The following is a 5,102-nucleotide window of genomic DNA, read 5'->3' as shown; positions in this document are numbered from 1 at the left end:
AGGAGGAGGAGGAGGAGGAGGAGGAGGGGGAGGAAGGAAGGAATCTGTAGTAAAGGACTCTGAGTACTGTGAAAAGAGCCTGTTGGCCAGTCGTATATTTAGAACAAGTTGTATAGATGCCCTTGGACAAAGTGTGACATCTCTGTGACACTATGGGTGCCCATCTATGGATACCGAGTAACTCTGAAGGAGAAGGATTTTGTGAAGCAAGGTGTCTCCAGATTTCTGAAACCCTTTCAGCATGGCTGCTCCACGGGCTCAGAAGCCTTCCCCTTCCCCCCTCACCTACAGCTGCTAGGTGGACACAGGCTCCGGGCCCTTGCTGAGCCTTCTAGAGCAGCATCACAATGGCAGAAATCTCTGCCTAGATTCCTTGGTGTTACCATATACGGCTGTTGGGCTTCTAGCAGGAGGCAAGCACCCAGCCGCTGAGTGGTTGAATCTGTGTAGAGAACCATCTGCAGCCAGGAAAACTAATGAACACGTGTGAGCTGGCAATCCCTAGGTTTGAAAGGTCAAGTGGGACAGAGTGTCATCTGAGAGTCTGTTGGGAAAGAGTGAATAAAAGAAAGCGTGAGTGAAAGACAGGTGTGAACCATATGACCCGGCTTCCTGAGGAATCAGTGAGGCGGGGGAGGACCACTCATTGTTTTAGTTATTAGTTATTTTAGTTATTAGTTATTAGTTAACTCATTGTTTGAGTTATTGACCCAAATGGGATACCCAATAAGGTGGTGTTCGGAGCGTGGGAAGGAAGGTGCATTTGGAATCTCCCTATGTATTCACTGGTGAGATAACTCTCTTCATGGAGAGGACAAGGCTTGAGTCTCAGTGTCTAGCCAGAGGTAAGGCCTCCCTTACCTGAGAGAGTCATCCCCTCATGTGCAACAGACATAGCTCCCAGCAACTAGAAACACCCACATCCTCTGGTTCCTCCAAATCTCTGTTTATTCCAATGCTAGGCTACAGCATGAGCTTCCTAATGCAAGAGAAGGATGGAATTCATAGATGCTCCAGTAGGATCTTGGCCTTTGATTCTGTGTGGCAACCTGGCTCCAGGGTAACATTCCACGTGCCCACTCGTGCTGTGACTTGATGCTGAGAGAATCAGTTAGAAAAACCTGGCACATGGGTCTCAAGTGGTAAATAATTTTGAGATCTGGTATCTGTGAGTGCAGGCTGTCCCTCTAGCCTTCTGAGGGCCCTCGTGCCTGAGGTACATCACAGCAGAAAGGCAGAGATTGGGAGGAGTATGGGGAGGTAGACATTCTGACTGTACTTCCCATACCAACCCAAGATGGACCCTTCACACCCCAGGCTGCAGCAGGTCATCAACATGACAGGGATACAGGGTACAGGGGCCTGTCTTTGTCTCCACGTCGTCTTTGTCTCCCCACGTGGGCTCAAGCTGTTTCCCCTGCCCGGGATGGGGCGGGTAAGGAACTGGAGACTTTCACACCTCCTTCCTCTGTCGCTCCAATACCTTCCACATGTGGGACACAGGGAGGCCTAAACCGTTTCCTTCTTTGACTATGCTGATTGATTTCATATGCCCACTCTGTGGGTCTGGGCTGCCAGAGGATCTGACACACCCATAACCCATCTGCTCAAGCTTAGAGAGGGCAGAGACCTGGAAGCTACATATGGCGGAGGTCTGCCTCTCCACTCCCTGGCAGGAAGTACCTCATACTGCAAGCTCTCTTCTAGTTGAGCATGTAACTGTAAGTGGAACAGCTGCCTAAAGAGCTGGGTGGGTTGTGTAAACCCATTAAACCTCACTTTCCTTAGCTGTACAATGGGGCTAATATCGACATATATCATAAGAATGGATCGAGATGATCCTGGTAAATGCTTCACGCTAGTTAGCCATTAATTCCTCCACAGAGAGAATTCTGTCTGCCATTTTATTCTTTGATCACATCTGCACTTAGATGTACACTCACAGAACTCTTTCCTGCACACCTAGGGAGGAAGACAGACAAGGAGAGGGGGCCACAGGATCCCTGTGCTCATTTATCTGAGACCAACCTGCCCAGTTCTGGTAGCTTCTCCCACCACCACCACCACACTGCTTCCTGTCAGATGTCTGGTCATGTTGCATTCCCCCACCACCCAGGCAGCCCCATCCTGAGTTGATTTAGGGAAGGTCTTTTATGTGGCCCCCTGGATCTCTAAACCCGTCCTGGAACAGATTTATTCATCTCTGTTCCCATGCCTCTTTTAACTTGGTGCTTGAGTTTGATTTGTTTTCTGGACTTACCAGCTGGGCCTGGAGATGGGGAAGGAAGCTTCTGTCCATGGCAGCTATGAATGCCGTAAAGGAGTCAGCCACAGCGTGCTTATGGAGGACGGCTGCCCCAAAGCATGAATGTCGTAAAGGAGTCAGCCACAGCGTGCTTATGGAGGACGGCTGCCCCAAAGCAGGGCAAATGGGGTGCAGAGTGGAACACTCACCTGGAACTTAGTTTTACTACTGTACGTGTGGCCCCCACACTTCCTTCCTCCCTCCCTCCCTTCCTTCTTTCCTCTTTCTTTTTTCTCTCTCCTTCCTTTCTTCCTCTCTTCCTTTCTTCCTTCCTCTCTCTTCCTTCATTTCTTTCTTTCTTCCTTCCTTTCTTCCTTCCTCTCTCTTCCTTCCTTCCTTTCTTTTTTCTTTCCTTCCTTCCTCCCTGCCTGCCTCTCTCTTGCCCTTCCTTCCTTCCTTCCTTCCTTCCTTCCTTCCTTCCTTCCTTCCTTTCTTGACTGTTGGAAGGACTCTTAGCCCTGATAATTTGGAAGACTGAGTATCCACTGCAATGTATTACTCCATTTGCTTATTTGCTCTAATATATGAAGTGTCTATTATCAAATCATAAACATAGCAATATGCAAGTGAACCTTCCACTTCCCTGGCTGCTCACTGCATGGTTTTGACAAGGTCATTATTTTATCTCGACTTCTAATTTTTGACCTGTAAGTGACAATGTACATTTGTCAAGTTAACTGCGCAGAAGAAATTAGTAAGGCATATATAAACTACTGTGTGCTGCACACAGTAGGCCATCTACCTATAACAGTTGGAAAGTACTGATAAAATAGGCTGTAAAAAACAGCTTCCAGAAGGGTCCCTATGGTTCATAGTGTCACAGTATTGACCCACATCTGTAAGTGTAGTCTAGTGAAGGTCTAAACAGTATGTTTGACTTTGTAAACCACATAGTCTCTATTCTACTCTGACCTCACAACTCAAAAACAGTTTACCTGTGACACATAATGAATGACCATGACTATGTATCTATATATCTATATCTATATCTATATCTATATCTATATCTATATCTATATATATATATATATATATATATATATATATATATATATATATATTTGTACACACAGTTAGTGAGGACTAGAATTCATCCATGGCCCATAATCTGCTGACCATTTTCTGAGAATAAAAGTTTGTTATGCGGGATGAGAACTGTAGCTCAGCTGACAGGATACTTACCTAACATGAACAGAGCACCTAGCCTGGGGAGACATTCGTGTCTGTAACCTTAGTGCTTGGAAAGTAAAGGCAAGAACATCAGAAGTTCAAGGTCATCCTTAGCTACATAGAGTTTGCAGGGTCAGCACTGGCTAGATGAGACCCTGTCCAAAAACAAAAGCCTAGGTGTGGTCAGAGTTGAGACTACCCAGCAGGAAGCAATGCTCATCCTTTAGTGTTTTAGCTTTGGGCATCCTTTGTGAAAACTTAGCTCCCTATAATCATGAGGGCTCAAGTCTCCTGTTCAGAGCCTTAGCCATAGTAGCAAAACCCCAGTACAGGGAGAACATAGGCCCATTTCCCCAAGGTCTATGGGCCTCTGGAAGTTAGGAGCTCAGAACCCCACTGCAGAGAGAACACACGGGCCGTTTCCTGAGGTCTGTGAGCCTCCAGAAGTAAGCAGCTTTGACTTTTCTTCTTCCCCAAAGTCTAAAACATAAACAGTGAGACTTCTTAGTTCTAGATTTTAAAAATATTAACAGAAATGCTGAAAGGACTCAAACTGAAGTTGGGAGAAATAATACAAAGGAATGGGTCTCAAATGGGTGGTTTGGCCCCAGGCGACCAATTGGCAATGGTTCTATCTCTCAGTCAAATTACTGAGCAGTGTGGGTCAAATCCCCTCAGTAGTTAGACAGGTTCTCCCCAATCACCTGCATATATGGACATGGTAGTAAAGCCAAAGTAAGCTATAAAAACCATTCTGCGAGTCCGTTAGATTTACTTCAGAGACCACAGTTGCTGCCAAGCACCCTGCACAGAACAGCTCCTCTCCAGCCCCAGTGAAGAACTCTGCTGATATTGAGACAACCTGGACTTGTAAATATGAAGTCTTTTACCAGCTGATAGAATTTATCTGAAGTTTGAATAACGTAGCCTTCCCTGTCACCCTACAGGTATGTCCTTGTCGGAAGAACGACATGAAATAATACATGCAAAGCTGGTCTGGTGTGGACACTGGCTGCTGGGCAAAAGCTGAGTCCTCACTGCCAACTAACTCGTCCTGGAGGGCCTATGGCAGACTCCAGAACAACCTTCAGTTCTTCCCACCCATCCCCTCTTCACTTTAAGCCTTGTTTCCCATGGCTGTCTCCTCAGCAGGAACAGGAGTGGCCTTGGACACCTTTCAAATGCGGGGGAGCTGAGAAGCCACACCTCAGCCTGCCTTTCAATCTGCCAAATCATTAAATTCCTCTCAGCTTTTTCCCTGGGTCCTAGACTTGAAGGCTTTAGTTATTTGGGTTCTCTCCCCATTTGCCACATTCCTCCCTTAAAAAACCCTGCAGTTTATGTTCCTCTTGGGTGGACTCACCCAGTGGTTTTTATAAATCATGTGGCCTTTCTTTTACATCTATGCATGGGGGCGGGGGAGAGGGCGACTTTAGTGACCACCTGTGTGACTGCTGAGGGAATCTGGCCCACGTGGTTCAGTAGATTGAATGAGAAGGATAACCCAGTGTTGATCAGGGGGATTTGCTCTAAAGACGTAGTTCAGTCTCTAGCTGGTGTCACCCACTCAAGGACACGATGAGGGACACAGGTGACAGTGTTTCTTCTTTGGTCATTATGAGTTGAT

At 46.6% G+C, this 5,102-nt stretch overlaps 1 long non-coding RNA gene across 1 annotated transcript; it reads right to left on the bottom strand.

Annotated features, from left to right (window-relative positions):
• Nucleotides 1-925: 925 nt before the first annotated feature.
• On the bottom strand, nucleotides 926-2,415 carry LOC116086614. The gene is made up of 2 exons (XR_004117001.1): nucleotides 2,261-2,415; nucleotides 926-1,098 (listed from the first exon to the last, which is right to left on the bottom strand). It is a non-coding gene; the product is annotated as an uncharacterized LOC116086614 (long non-coding RNA).
• Between the last annotated feature and the right edge of the window lie 2,687 nt (nucleotides 2,416-5,102).

Source organism: Mastomys coucha, unplaced genomic scaffold (assembly GCF_008632895.1).
Source record: "Mastomys coucha isolate ucsf_1 unplaced genomic scaffold, UCSF_Mcou_1 pScaffold12, whole genome shotgun sequence".
Taxonomy (NCBI): Eukaryota; Metazoa; Chordata; class Mammalia; order Rodentia; family Muridae; genus Mastomys; species Mastomys coucha.
Note: the sequence above shows the minus strand (reverse complement) of the source record. Positions and strands in the feature narration are given on the sequence as shown.